The sequence below is a fragment of the Schistocerca americana genome, chromosome 5 (assembly GCF_021461395.2).
Source record: "Schistocerca americana isolate TAMUIC-IGC-003095 chromosome 5, iqSchAmer2.1, whole genome shotgun sequence".
NCBI classification, from domain to species: Eukaryota; Metazoa; Arthropoda; class Insecta; order Orthoptera; family Acrididae; genus Schistocerca; species Schistocerca americana.
In genome coordinates this window covers 183,641,406-183,657,793 of record NC_060123.1, presented here as the reverse complement: position 1 = coordinate 183,657,793, position 16,388 = coordinate 183,641,406, and positions in this window count along the sequence as shown.

Sequence of the window (16,388 nt, the reverse complement as noted above, 5' to 3'; positions counted from 1 at the left end):
ACTTTCGGTAAGTTTGACATCATCCAGCTGCTCCACAAATGTATTGAAGATGTCCGTATAAACTTTGGTGTTACGGTCATGCCAAAGAAAATGGAGTCAACAATCTGACCACACTCCAACCTTTTCATCAGTTTCGTAAATGATACCAGCCCAGTACCTGTTGTTTTGTGTGCTAATGTACCGTGACAGATGGAACCACGCCTCATTTATAAACGAACTTAAGGAGAGAGTTTCTGGACGTTGAATAAGAAACCCCTGAAACCATCGACAGCAACGCATTCCATTCTCACGATTTGTTTCTTCGAATGGTAGCATCACGTGCACACTGTATGGTCGCAATGCCAATTTCTTCATTGCTCTCTGACATCTGCCATATTAAATGCCAGTCTCCTGGCTCAATCGACACAACGATTTCCTTGGAGAGTTTTCCAGGCGTCTTCCAACATCCTCAATAACCTCTGAACGCAGTGATTGTCTATGTATACCACTGTCACTATTTAGCACACCAATTGTCTCCAGCTTCCTTACACTCGGTAAAATTCGCATCCATTGAATTCTCTCCGGAATCCCCTTTGTGTTGTAACCAAAAAGTGTGTTTTCCCATGTGTTTCCACAATAAAAACCCGCTCTCGAGGTGTGTACTGCATGTTTCTGCCAGCTAAAGACTGCGAACGAATCGCTAATTTGTTCGTTATTGTCACGCTGCCCGAACTAGACACTTACAGCCTTCACAAACCGCACTAAAACGAAGCTACAAGCTAATACGAGCCGAGCAAGCGAGGCATTAGGCCACGGACAAAGGACCCCGTGCGCAGTAACAACAATCAACTTGCCAACAATGGGCAGTACTTACGATTCTCCCAGAGCTACTGAGACCATTAAGTCAACCTTCCCATATCTGCGAGCTTTCTGAGGGAAATTATGACCCACTGAAGGAGTTCAGGTTTGGGTGGATCGCCCTGCACATGGTCTCTCAGCCGCTGAACGCCCTCACAAAACCTGGCGGTTAAGAGTACAGCATGGCATTGCCGGGAATGTGTCACAGCTTCGCTATGAGCGAGGGCTGAAAAGTAATTCCTCCGGATTTGTAATGCGAAAACTCTAAAAACTTTTTAAATAAAACAAGTGTTATTATCATTCTTCATATTTAGATCTCATGTCTTCATATTTATTTCTCAGCACACCTTGGCGACGAACACAATTCTCCCAGCAAAATACCAGTTTGTTGATCCCATCAGTGTAGAATGTCTGACCTTTTTGATATAGCTATAACCTCACCTTTGCTTCATCGCTTCGTCACTGTCAAAGTGACGTCCTCGAAGGTGTTCTGTTTTGGAAACAGATGAAGATCGGATTGGGCCAAGTCAGGACTCTGTGGAGGATGATCGACGAGACTGAACCCAGGAGTTAGATTGCTGTAGATGTGGCAGTGCTTGTGTATGGTCATTGTCATGCTGAAGGAGAGAGTGCTCCATGTATGGACGAAATCTTCGAATTCGTGTTTTCAGTTTTCCGAGGGTCTCGCAGAACACCGAGGTGACAAACGTCATTGGGTAGCGATATGCACATACGCGGATGGCGGTAGTATCGCGTACACAAGGTAGAATAGGGCAGTGCTTTGGCGGAGTTGTCATTTGTACTCAGGTGTTTCACATGAAAAGGTTTCCGACGTGATTACGGCAGCACGACGGGAATTAATACATTGTGAATGCGGAATAGCAGTTGTAGCTACACGCATAGAACATCCCATTTCAGAAATCGTTGGGGAATTCAATATTCCAAGATCCACAGGGTCAAGGGTGTGTCTAGGATACCAGATTTCAGGTATTACCTCTCACCGAGGACAACATAGTGGTCGAGCGCCGTCACTTAACGAGCGAGAGCAGTGGCGCTTGCGTACAGTCGACAGTGCTAATAAACAAACAACACTACGTGAAATAACCATAGAAATCAATGTAAGTACGACGTACGTAGCAGGGTGGCGAAATTTGGCTTTAATGGGCTGTTGTTGTTGTTGTTGTGGCCTTCAGTCCTGAGACTGGTTTGATGCAGCTCTCCATGCTACTCTATCCTGCGCAAGCTGCTTCATCTCCCAGTACGTGCTGCAGCCTACATCCTTCTGAATCTGCTTAGTGTATTCATCTCTTGGTCTCCCTCTACGATTTTTACCCTCCACGCTGCCCTCCAATACTAAATTGGTGATCCCTTGATGCCTCAGAACATGTTCTAACAACCGATCCCTTCTTCTAGTCAAGTTGTGCCACAAACTCCTCTTCTCCCCAATTCTATCAATACCTCCTCATTAGTGACATGATCTATCCATCTAATCTTCAGCATTCTTCTGCAGCACCACATTTCGAAAGCTTCTATTCTCTTCTTGTCCAAACTATTTATCGTCCATGTTTCACTTCCATACATGGATACTCTCCATACAAATCCTTTCAGAAATGGCTTTCTGACACTTAAATCTATACTCGATGTTAACAGATTCCTCTTCTTCAGAAACGCTTTCCTTGCCATTGCCAGTCTACATTTTATATCCTCTCTACTTCGACCATCATCAGTCATTTTGTTCCCCAAACAGCAAAACACCTTTACTACTTTAAGTGTCTCATTTCCTAATCTAATTCCCTCGCCATCACCCGACTTAATTCGACTTCATTCCATTATCCTCGTTTTGCTTTTGTTGATGTTCATCTTATACCCTCCCTTCAAGACACTGTCCATTCCGTTCAACTGCTCTTCCAAGTCCTTTGCTGTCTCTGACAGAATTACAATGTAATCACCGAACCTCAAAGTTTTTATTTCTTCTCCATGGATTTTAATACCTACTCGGAATTTTTCTTTTGTTTCCTTTAGTGCTTGCTCAATATACAGATTGAATAACATCGGGGAGAGGCTACAACCGTGTCCCACTCCCTTCCCAACCACTGCTTCCCTTTCATGTTCCTCGACTCTTATAACTGCCATCTGGGCTATGGCAGCAGATTACCAACGTGACTGACTTTGCTAGCATGACATCGCCTGCTGCACCTCTCCTGGGCCGAATCAGTTGGACCCTAGACGACTGGAAAACTGTAGCCTGGTCACATAAGTCCCGGTTGCAGTTGGTAAGAGCCGATGATGGGGTTCGAGTTTGGTGCAGACCCCACGAAGCTATGGATTCAAGTTGCCAACAAGCCATTGTGCAAGCTGGTGGTGGCTCTACAATGGTGTGGGCTGTGTTCATATGCAATGGACTGGGTCCTCTGGTCCAACTGAACCGATCATTGACTGGAAACGGTTATGTTCGGCTACTCGGAGACCATCTGCAGCCATGCAGGAACTCCATGCTCCCAAACAACGATGTCATGCAATTGTTCGTGATTAGTTTGAAGAACATTCTTTACAATTCGAGCAAATTATTTGATTGCTCAGATCGCCCGGCGTGAGTCCCATCGGACATTCACGTTACATGATCGAGAGGCCAGTTGGTGCACAAAATCCAGCATTGGCCAGACTTCCGCAATTATGGACGGCTATAGAGGCAGCGTGGCTCAATATTTGTGCTGGGAACTTCCAACGACTTGTTGAGGCCACGCCACTTCATGTTGCATCCCCATGCCGGGCAACAGGAGATCCGACACGATATTGGGAGGTGTCCCATGACTTTTAGCGCGTCACTGTGTGATGATCTCATTTCGCTAATGCTAATGGTTCGTGAGATTACGATGAGATGCACGTGCACATCTAGGCATACGGTGTGGTGATTTCCGCCTGAAAAGACCCAGTAACATTAGACACAGCCAAAGGGGTACTCACATCGTTCCTCATTTGTAGGAACGGATTCTCTCTGTACTGAAAATACAGAAGATAAATCGCGTAAGACTGAGAATAAATCGGTGTATCCCCAGCAATAGAAAAACACGAGCAGCAGTTCGGTAGCGTTCGACAAAGGTGTACATGGCATAATTTTTTCCATTATCGTCATTGTACACCAAATGAAAGAACAAAAACCTCGAGTAATATGTAAGGTCACAAGTGAATGCATCAGCGCTGGATGATTCATTAATCCCACACTGCGTCCAGAGCACAGATTAGCACCGTGGGAATGCTTGGACAATGGGACGGAACCTGAATACGAATTATGAGAACGTGGGACCTAGTTCTTTGGTATAAACGACAGTGCAGCTTGACGTTTTTACACACAACACACACACACACACACACACACGCGCGCGCGCGCTCATGGACACGCACACGCACACACAACATTGAACGAAAGAATTACAACGTCAAGTGTCGCCTGAAATCCGTTGTTGACACTAAATTAAAAAGTTCCGGAATTTATTGTGGGATTTTAAAGCCTTTGTTTTAATAAATAACAAGAGAGTTTCTGGCATAAAAACGACGACACCGTCACTGAATCGGAGAAATTTTGACGCAACTTGCTTATTCTTAGAAAATGTCTATTAGTTTGATCGTCTATTAGGTGCTAGACTGCTGTTCATATTTTCTCCGGCATAAATGTAACACGTTTTTGTGATATCAGGCCTCATCATTCACTTGGTGCACTTGGAAACATCATTGCTAAAACTATCCACTTGTGTTACAGGTTCCTTGCGATTTCGGTGCTTTCCAGGCGACACAAAACCAACTTTTTCTGAGATCCCTACAGCTCTGACACTTTCGTTTAGAATTCTCTTTACAGTTCTCTTGCCGACACCACATGGTTCTGGTGTCCGTTCTTGTGTCTTCAAATGTCAACAGTAACAGACCTGCTTTCCAATTCCCATTTGAAATATTTATAAATGCCGTAAAGAATATCCCTCGCCTTCTTGTGAAGCACTTCACATTATTGCCATCATCTGGCTTTTTTTTTAAATCGCGCGTAAACATTTACAGTGACTGTTGAATGAATAAATCGGCTATCGCGAAGTACAGCAACAGTGCAGCATGTAGGAGCGAGATTCTCGCTCTCTAGCTGTAACTCTGCTAGCCGCTCGAAAAGAGAATGAATATTATTGGCTACCAGTGGCTGGTGGAGGGAGATGCGCAGAACGGCTGACAGTTAAGCCGCTTTCCAACACGACACGGAGTTCAGTCGACCACAACATTATTGTACTGCTCAGTGAGGACACTTAGGTCGGGTGAGTCAGTGCGCAGTCGGGATTGGCAGCATATGCACAACTGACCTTGAACCAATGCCGACAGTGCGATGAGTTTCCCATAGTCACCAATGTACTCGTTTACTGTGACGTCACCGCCTGTTTCCAGTAACGGCCAAGTGCAATAAAATTGTGGCTGAGCAGTAGGTACAAAGGACCGACAGACTGTCCGTACAAATTTCGCCGACTCCTGCCCCGCCTTAAGGGACGCGGTACCTCAGACTTTCAGACAGTGGTCGTCCTTGGTATTCAGGCCAAGGGGGACAGTAGTTTTAAAATTACATACATCGTGTGCTGTGGGTGTGCCCCTGTGGTGAAACCGACCCTTAAATGAACCTATGGATCGATTGTGTTCAATGGCCGCAAGAGTTCCATAGCGTCCGCAGTGAACATCGACCATGACAATGCAGTTAGGTCAACTGACAGACCAATGTAGTGTAGTTGATCCTTAAATACACTACTAGGACCAACGTTTGCACGTTTGATCACCAAATATTACAAACCACAAATATTACGATAATACCGATTACTGTTTGTTGTGATCTGTCCTAGGCAATTATGTGCGTGTATCATGAAACCCGGTCAAAATATATTCAAAATTTTGAATACTATTCAAGAAAACTAACTCAAAATGTGCTGCTGAACAATTCAGATGACGCTGGAAGGACCGGAACTTTTATGACAGAGGAGAAGAACGAAATTTCATACGTCTCTATTCTGGCCCACCTGTATTTCTTGTACATGGTGGTCAGAAACCGTCGGAAAAGCTTGTGAGGTTGCTGCACGGCAGGTTGGGCTGAGAAACAATCGTTCAGAAAAAAGTCGATTACGTTGCGCCGTTTCCGAGCTAATTACCATTGAAGCTGCCCAGTCAGGCAGTTGCGCGAGCAAATTCAAGCGTCCTGCCAGATACAATTAGTAACGATTGTTCTCGTAGTGTACTGTAGATGATAGCGCACGAGACTGCTCATCCTTTGGCTCTTGTTCGATCTTTACTACCGTCTTACGTTCAATTTTTTTATCGCTCACATGTTCGGTTTTAGGTAACCGGACGAAGAACACATTTGGCCACACCCTCTCTGGCCAGACGTTTGAATTTGCCACAGCTTGACTAAGTAATTTCAGCGCTAATTAATTCGGAAACGGTGCAGCGCATTGATTTTGTTTCTTAACAGTTTTTTCTGAGCACAACCTACACTGCAACACCTTTACAAGCTTTTCAGGCTGTTTGTGACCACCCTATAATGTGATTCATCTTTAGGAAAGACCAAACATCAGAGTCGGTACATCTTGCAGACGAAAGAAGTGTTACAATTAGCTCAGTTAGCCAAACAACAATAGAAGAAATTACTAATGATGATCTTTCAAAAAATGTGGTTTTGCAACTGGACCCTGACTTATTGTCCGAAAAACGTTGTATAGCCAGTTCCGTACAATTAATGGATAACACTAAGCCTGAAAGTAGCACATGGACAGCAGTCAGTGAATATCGTAGAATGCTCCAAAATTTTCGGGTTTACATATTGATGAACATGTTAACTAGACAAAATGTGTTATTGAGCTTCTCAAACAACTGAAATTCAACTTTCGCTGTTAGCATAACTGCTAGTTTCCGAAACAAACAAATAAACTTATTAATACATTTTGTCTATCTAGAATCATTAATGTCTTTCATAATAGTTTTCCAAGGTAGTTTATTGCCTACGAAGAAAATACTGACTACATACAACCTAGTAGGGAGAATAATATCTCATATTCATCCACAGTCGTCTCTTAGGAGCATCTTCAAAGTCGCAGGTATTCTATGCGCAAACTTGTTAGGTGACGCAGTCGTTACGACAGTGGACCCACATTCGGGGGGGGGGGGGGGGGCGGGATTACGGTTCAAATCCCCTTCTGCTCATCTGGATTTAGGTTTCCCGCTGTTTTCTCAGAAAGTTTAAGCCTAATGCCTACACGATTGCTTTGAAATGGACACGAACGATTTCCGTCCCCCAGTCCGAACACGTCTCTAATGTCCTAGTCGTCGACGTCACGTTTAACCTGAACCTCCTTTGACTGCCTTGTGGCTGCACTATTGCAATATACATATTCGATAATGAAATTAGTCACAAATAACACATCGCAGTATCAGAAGAACAGCAGTGTGCACACCTGCAAGAGTAGATATAAAAAATGACCTTTGTTACTCATTACTAAAGCTGATATTGATTCAGAAAAGTGTTCAATGTGCAACCACAAAAATATACAATAACAAAAAATCTCCGACAAGTAGCAAAGCAAGTTTTAAGTTTAGTATGACATCGTTTCTTAAGGACAGCTTCTACTATTCTATAGACGAATATTTAAATTAACATTGGTTGTGTAAGTAGTATCGGAAACAAATATGCTTACTGCGTTGTTAAGTTAGTGTTTCACTTCTAACATTAGTAGTGACAAAAACTAATGCTTTGGGTTTTTAATGGCTTTTTCTAGCTGCAAGAAAAAAAAACGAAGAATTATATATTTTTTGCGGACAATGACCACGTAAACAAACTTATTACTAATACGTTAATTGTTTTTTAAACTGAATGCATCTGTTAAGAAAAAAAATGACCAGCCTTCAGACATACACGCAAACAAATAGTGTAGACAGTCCGTTCAAATGACTCTGAGCACTATGGGACTTAACATCTGAGGTCATCAGTCCTCTACACTTAGAACTTCTTACATCACACACATCCATGCCCGAGACAGGATTCGAACCTGCGACCGTTGCGATCGCACGGTTCCGAACAGAAGCGCCTAGAGCCGCTCGGCCACAACGGTCGGCTAGATAGTCTGTAAACTGACTCGTTCGACATCATTTCGGTATTAGTGCATGTAGTCATTCGTCTTATGGCTATTAAAATATTTAGTGTGATTGCTGTTTTGACACTGTCGTTTTCGAGCACAACAGTGTCCATGTGGCGAGCGCAAAAACAGCATTCCACCTACACTCCTGGAAATGGAAAAAAGAACACATTGACACCGGTGTGTCAGACCCACCATACTTGCTCCGGACACTGCGAGAGGGCTGTACAAGCAATGATCACACGCACGGCACAGCGGACACACCAGGAACCGCGGTGTTGGCCGTCGAATGGCGCTAGCTGCGCAGCATTTGTGCACCGCCGCCGTCAGTGTCAGCCAGTTTGCCGTGGCATACGGAGCTCCATCGCAGTCTTTAACACTGGTAGCATGCCGCGACAGCGTGGTCGTGAACCGTATGTGCAGTTGACGGACTTTAAGCGAGGGCGTATAGTGGGCATGCGGGAGGCCGGGTGGACGTACCGCCGAATTGCTCAACACGTGGGGCGTGAGGTCTCCACAGTACATCGATGTTGTCGCCAGTGGTCGGCGGAAAGTGCACGTGCCCGTCGACCTGGGACCGGACCGCAGCGACGCACGGATGCACGCCAAGACCGTAGGATCCTACGCAGTGCCGTAGGGGACTGCACCGCCACTTCCCAGCAAATTAGGGACACTGTTGCTCCTGGGGTATCGGCGAGGACCGTTCGCAACCGTCTCCATGAAGCTGGGCTACGGTCCCGCACACCGTTAGGCCGTCTTCCGCTCACGCCCCAACATCGTGCAGCCCGCCTCCAGTGGTGTCGCGACAGGCGTGAATGGAGGGACGAATGGAGACGTGTCGTCTTCAGCGATGAGAGTCGCTTCTGCCTTGGTGCCAATGATGGTCGTATGCGTGTTTGGCGCCGTGCAGGTGAGCGCCACAAGCAGGACTGCATACGACCGAGGCACACAGGGCCAACACCCGGCATCATGGTGTGGGGAGCGATCTCCTACACTGGCCGTACACCACTGGTGATCGTCCAGGGGACACTGAATAGTGCACGGTACATCCAAACCGTCATCGAACCCATCGTTCTACCATTCCTAGACCGGCAAGGGAACTTGCTGTTCCAACAGGACAATGCACGTCCGCATGTATCCCGTGCCACCCAACGTGCTCTGGAAGGTGTAAGTCAACTACCCTGGCCAGCAAGATCTCCGGATCCGTCCCCCATCGAGCATGTTTGGGACTGGATGAAGCGCCGTCTCACGCGGTCTGCACGTCCAGCACGAACGCTGGTCCAACTGAGGCGCCAGGTGGAAATGGCATGGCAAGCCGTTCCACAGGACTACATCCAGCATCTCTACGATCGTCTCCATAGGAGAATAGCAGCCTGCATTGCTGCGAAAGGTGGATATACACTGTACTAGTGCCGACATTGTGCATGCTCTGTTGCCTGTGTCTATATGCCTGTGGTTCTGTCAGTGTGATCATGTGATGTATCTGACCCCAGGAATGTGTCAATAAAGTTTCCCCTTCCTGGGACAATGAATTCACGGTGTTCTTATTTCAATTTCCAGGAGTGTACATAGAAACAATGACTACGTCCATAAGATACACCGACATGTATCGTTTGTGTAGCCAATGTGGTGGTTGGATTACCATTACCGCTGAGAACTATTTTCCTGGATGTGAGGAACTGACGGTACAGACTGAGCTTTAATGTCCCACTGTGCTTGAGAATGACAAAATGCGGAAACAGCAATCACAATAAATATTTTTTACAGCCACAAGTGAAAAGACTACATTCAGTTACGTTAGTAACGTGAAAAGGTGTCTACAGAACTAACGACAGTATCCAGACGGAAAAGATTTGCTTCCTACTGCACAGTATCGAAACTGTACTGCAGCGACTCGTACCAAGTAGCATTTTTAATAAGTCATCAGACTTTCTATTTGTTTCTTATTGCTCTCCATCTTTTCCTATCTGGTGATGATCTTTTCGTCTTCAACCTATATACAAGGGGTGCACAACGTACCGACCAAGGGAGCATGTACATACAACCAGTATGGAGGGGGGGGGGGGGGTGGAACAAGAATGTAAATAGAGATTATTATGGGAGGAGAGACTTTGAAAATTCTGTAAATAATGCTCCAAATAGGGGAGATAGGAGATATGAAAATGATTTCAGAAACAATACACAGGAGAGAGGATGGAGGAGAGATAACAGGAATAATAGAAATAGGTATTGGGGAACAGAACAAGATAGAAGGGGGTTTGTTGAAACTAGTGAACAAAACGACAACTACAAACGGACAGACCGAGGGAACCAGCCGGGAAATGGTGGACAGCCCCACCAGATGTCCGTAGTTTTGGGGCTAGATAATATTATGACAGGAAAACACATAACCGAAACTGGAAAAGGAGAGGATACAATATAAAGAGTAAGTACCATGAAAATACTGATGTTGTTAGAATGAATAAATTAGAATTTAATAAAAGGTTCTGGGATACTATGAGTAAAAGTGATACAATTAATAAAAAACAGCGTTCAAGTACAGGTAGTTAGTGAAAGTGCAGAAGTTGAAGGTATTGCAGAGTTCCATAGTTGGGCTGAAAAACTACTGGTCTTAATAACAAGTCAGACACACCACAAATAGAATTTATTTTGGGGGGTTTATTTGATAAGAAGGGGGATGATGAAGTGTTTAATGGAGCCAAAGACTCAATTGCTGAGATTCAGATACATAGGGGGGAAACTGAAGATGGGGTTGTTGTGGAGAAGGAGGAAGAAGTAATAGAGGGACATTTAAATAATGATCCTAAGTTAAGTGATGTTGTTGATGAGAGTGTGGAGGAAGAAATAAAAGTATTTGTAGAATTGAAAAGTGATGATAAGGTAAAGGTAAGTGATGTGACAAATATGTGTATCTGATGACAAGCTATTGCCTATTGGGAACTATGAAACACTAATCTATGAGAATGGTAATAATAATAATTTTAAAGAAAATATAAAGGTATGGAATGTAAATATGTATTCTCAATAAAAAGGGGAAAAGTTTTTAGAAGTTTTGTGGAACAACTATGGAAACTGTATAAACAAAGATGCCTTTTGGAAAGAATTAGCAAAGGTAAGTGCAACCTTGTATCCTACATGGTGGATAAGAATCCGTAGTGGACTTCATAAAACACAGTGTTAAGAGGAACAGATGAAAACAAAAGTTTATATTTAAATGTCAATGCTTTGCAAACAGAGAGGGATGTGTCTAAGTGTAGGAAAGAGACATTAGACTTAGGAACTAAAGAAATTGAAAACGATCTATTGTTTGAAAATACTGAAATAGACAAAGATGTTGAGCCAGGTTAAATTAAACTTTGACAAGTGGGAAGGAAGAGTGTTAGTAGACACAGGAAGTCCTGTTTCTGCCATCACTTCTAGACTTAGAGATAAGCTCAGAAATTCTCAACATTTTCCTGAGATGCCAGTTATTGGAGTGAAAGTGAAAGGAGCTACAGGCAGAGCCAGTAAGGTAGTTAAGAAACAAGTGTAACTTACTTGATAACCTAAATTTTGAACATGGATGCTTAGTAGTAGAAGACCTGAATGAAAATTTCATTTTAGGTATGGATTGGATATTAAAAGTGAATGGTGGGTTTAATTTTGCAGCAAAACAAATGTGTATTATAGAACCTGTTACACAACAAAGCTGTGTAGTGAATTTGTTAACTTTAAACCGTGGTGACAGCTGTAACCACATTCAATCAGTGTATCATGAAAAAGAGGGTGTTTATTACCTGGATGAGAACTTAGAGGGAGATGCAGAGGGTCAAGAGTTTGATAATTTAGTAGACAAAAAACAAGTGGAATCAAGAAAAAGGAGGCATGCAGCTAAATGAAAAGCTACACAGTTCAAACCAGGGGACCTTGTACTCATCAAGACATAAGAGAAATCAAAATTATTGACAGCTGAACTTAAGAAGTTTTTAGATATTTATATTGGTCCATTTGAAATAAAAGAAAGCCCACATCATAATGCATATAGACTTATCTTTCCCAGATCAAGAAGGTTATTTGGATTAAGAAACATCACTGAATTGAAACCATATAAACATGATTAAGCACATTTCCCTTTTTGAATACAGTTACTTACCCATTTTCCGTAAAGTACTTTACCAGCAAAGATTTTTACTGGGTGTGTCAAATAGCAACTACCACTCATCCTATAGACCCTGGAAAAGTTCCAGATCTCTGAGAGAATGTTTTTATATGTTTATTGTCACTATTGGATGTTAAATTTTGAGACATCTTCTTTACTTGCAATGAGCAAGTTTAACTATGCACCCAAAGAGGTGACAAACAGTTATTACGTTTTTTTTTGTATTGCTGAATATGGGACATACTTGCACCAAATATAAAAGACAATGAAAAAATTGTTGTGCAAGACCCATCATTTTGTTACTGTTCTTTTCTTAGGCATAAGATTTGTGTAAAATTTTCTACAGCTAATCAAATGTTCACCAAGTTTGATGTTTGTGTTATGTTGTGAGCAATTTAAGTGTGCAATTTCGGTATTAATGTGTTCTTGTACTATCTGGGCTATGTGTCTCAATGGGAGACAATATTTAAAAAACTTTTTTTTTTCAAATGCATATTATATTCATACATGTGACTTGTCTAGTGTGTGTGTATATATATCATGTCCATACTTATAATTATTTTCTTTGTTTTCATTTCCATTATGTGGCTCAAAAAGAGCAGACAGTTGCAATATTCTCTTATGGACATATGACCTGTCCGTCTATGTAATATATTTATGTGCCTTCTATTATCTTGATTATTCTGTGACTCAATGAGAGCTGACTTTGAAATAATTTACATATAATTTTTTATATATCTTAACATCGCATGTGATATATTTGTGTCTGTTTTTGATCATTTTCCATATGGCTCACTGGGAGCAAATATTATACAAATTTTTTTTACTTTCATATATTACTAAATAGTTTTATTATGCTGTCATACTGAGAGTCATAGCACAAAGTACAATTGAAACAACACAACAAAGATATTTGCCAGAAGAAGTCATTTTGAAACTGTGTAATGGTCATTGTATACATACACATTACACCTAGTAAAACAAAAAATTTATTAAAGTAGAACTTTTCCAAATGTTAGCCATTTGACACATTTGTCCTAGTCGGTTAATATCACTAACATTCTGTAAATAATATTACCCAGGGGGGGGGGGGGGGTATTGTAACGGAACCTATTAAAGGCTTTACTTTACCGAAGTATGCGATTCCCTCCAGATTCAACCAGTTTAATGAGTATTTATGATTATAGAAAAGTTATTGTGTATGTTAACAATGATTGCATAACATGTCTCCATAAACAGTCAACCCATTAAATTATACTGAATAACTGACCCACATAAAAGTAAATATCACTTGATTACTGATACAGCAAATATCATCATGTAAAAACACTAAGTTCATCTTAAACAATTAATATGAAATACGAGAAATAGTGGCCAACTTCCGTATTTTGGATCTCCTTAAATAGAAATCACTCATTGAAACCTATTTGTTCACTAGGAGCGTTTTCACTCAGTATTCACGTAAACACTCCTATTTTAGACAAAAATCAATGTAATTCTTAATAATTCACGTTATTTACTTATTTATGCAAATTAGAGAAGTCAATTGACAAACTTCTATAAAACTGCGTTTTTGTAACAAAGAATTTTTCTGTCAAGTCAACAAATCTGTCTGTCGTTTTAATAACCTGTTAAATTATGTCACTCGATATAAATTAATAACTTTTCTGTACAAATTATGATAACAGATGTACATGTGACTTATAAACTATATCTCTTTTTAGTAGTTCTTTGACAAGGTTATAAATACAAGCAGCAAGGAGGGTTGGGGACGCAGTCGGAGTGTCACTTTGGTAAAGTGTGTATGTGTGCTATTGTTCGAGGTGGATAAACAATGCAAAGAACATGTAAAAGAAGTACTACTTTGTGTTGTGTCATTGTCTTTGGTGGACAGTGGAATTAAGATGGCCACCAGAGTAATAAATATTTGAAGTTTAAATATGTGCTGGTTTCGCTCGTTATTTATCATCAAAAGCACATCAAAAACACGGGACCATATCTTTATACCCCTAGACAACCAGATTTAGAGCCAGCATCAACATTGAGACACAGCAGCGATCCAGGAATCAGCAGCGATTACCACAATGCATTTTAATGGCGACAACCTAACATCAAGGGCTAACAAGCTCCGTAAATGGGAGTGAAATAGTGCGATTATAGCAATATCTACGACAAGGCGACCATTACAAGCACAATGTACAGTCCGTTACATATCTTGCATTGGTCCACGGGAGAATCTTTGAAGAATGATCACTTCCATATTTTTTATATAATTATATGATTCTTAGATAAATCTTTTGTGTCATCTCATTGTCACTGTAGGCTTGTACCATGGGAAGCATGGAGATGATGTTGTTTGGTGGCCAGTATCCTCTTTCCATAGCACAACTGCACACATATACTAACAGGGTTCTTTATTAAGCAGAACAAGAAGTTACTTATCTTAAGCTAGTTGTTGTGATACAACCTCTTCCATCATCGTCCATGTTAGCCTCACTGCTGGTAGCTAGATACTGACTGACTCTGAGCTAGAGGCTGAGCTAACTGCAACTACGACTACCATTGGGCTGCGACTGATGACTCGACCCGTTGACTCACTAGATGACTGATTGGGCCTCCCGTCTGCGGCGGCGATCTAAATACTGGCGGTCGAGAGGGCGTTGGCAAATTTTGGAAATTTGTGGTAAGATCTTATGGGACCAAACTGCTGAGGTCATCGGTCCCTAAGCTTACACACTACTTAATCTAATTTAATCTAGTGACAGGTCGCCACTGCGCGGCTATCCTTAGATGGGTTGCTTGCGCCCACTATCGATCTTCTCGCAACCTTTTTGCCGCCTGGCGACAGCTTGTGCCAGCACAAGGTCTATTATGATAATAAATCTAGATATCATTTAAAAATTCTTTGATTTGTTGGGAATGGCAGTCTCTGTGACAGCTAGGGTAAAATAGGTTTATACACTCCCGGAAATGGAAAAAAGAACACATTGACACCGGTGTGTCAGACCCACCATACTTGCTCCGGACACTGCGAGAGGGCTGTACAAGCAATGATCACACGCACGGCACAGCGGACACACCAGGAACCGCGGTGTTGGCCGTCGAATGGCGCTAGCTGCGCAGCATTTGTGCACCGCCGCCGTCAGTGTCAGCCAGTTTGCCGTGGCATACGGAGCTCCATCGCAGTCTTTAACACTGGTAGCATGCCGCGACAGCGTGGTCGTGAACCGTATGTGCAGTTGACGGACTTTAAGCGAGGGCGTATAGTGGGCATGCGGGAGGCCGGGTGGACGTACCGCCGAATTGCTCAACACGTGGGGCGTGAGGTCTCCACAGTACATCGATGTTGTCGCCAGTGGTCGGCGGAAGGTGCACGTGCCCGTCGACCTGGGACCGGACCGCAGCGACGCACGGATGCACGCCAAGACCATAGGATCCTACGCAGTGCCGTAGGGGACCGCACCGCCACTTCCCAGCAAATTAGGGACACTGTTGCTCCTGGGGTATCGGCGAGGACCATTCGCAACCGTCTCCATGAAGCTGGGCTACGGTCCCGCACACCGTTAGGCCGTCTTCCGCTCACGCCCCAACATCGTGCAGCCCGCCTCCAGTGGTGTCGCGACAGGCGTGAATGGAGGGACGAATGGAGACGTGTCGTCTTCAGCGATGAGAGTCGCTTCTGCCTTGGTGCCAATGATGGTCGTATGCGTGTTTGGCGCCGTGTAGGTGAGCGCCACAATCAGGACTGCATACGACCGAGGCACACAGGGCCAACACCCGGCATCATGGTGTGGGAAGCGATCTCCTACACTGGCCGTACACCACTGGTGATCGTCCAGGGGACACTGAATAGTGCACGGTACATCCAAACCGTCATCGAACCCATCGTTCTACCATTCCTAGACCGGCAAGGGAACTTGCTGTTCCAACAGGACAATGCACGTCCGCATGTATCCCGTGCCACCCAACGTGCTCTAGAAGGTGTAAGTCAACTACCCTGGCCAGCAAGATCTCCGGATCTGTCCCCCATTGAGCATGTTTGGAACTGGATGAAGCGTCGTCTCACGCGGTCTGCACGTCCAGCACGAACGCTGGTCCAACTGAGGCGCCAGGTGGAAATGGCATGGCAAGCCGTTCCACAGGACTACATCCAGCATCTCTACGATCGTCTCCATGGGAGAATAGCAGCCTGCATTGCTGCGAAAGGTGGATATACACTGTACTAGTGCCGACATTGTGCATGCTCTGTTGCCTGTGTCTATGTGCCTGTG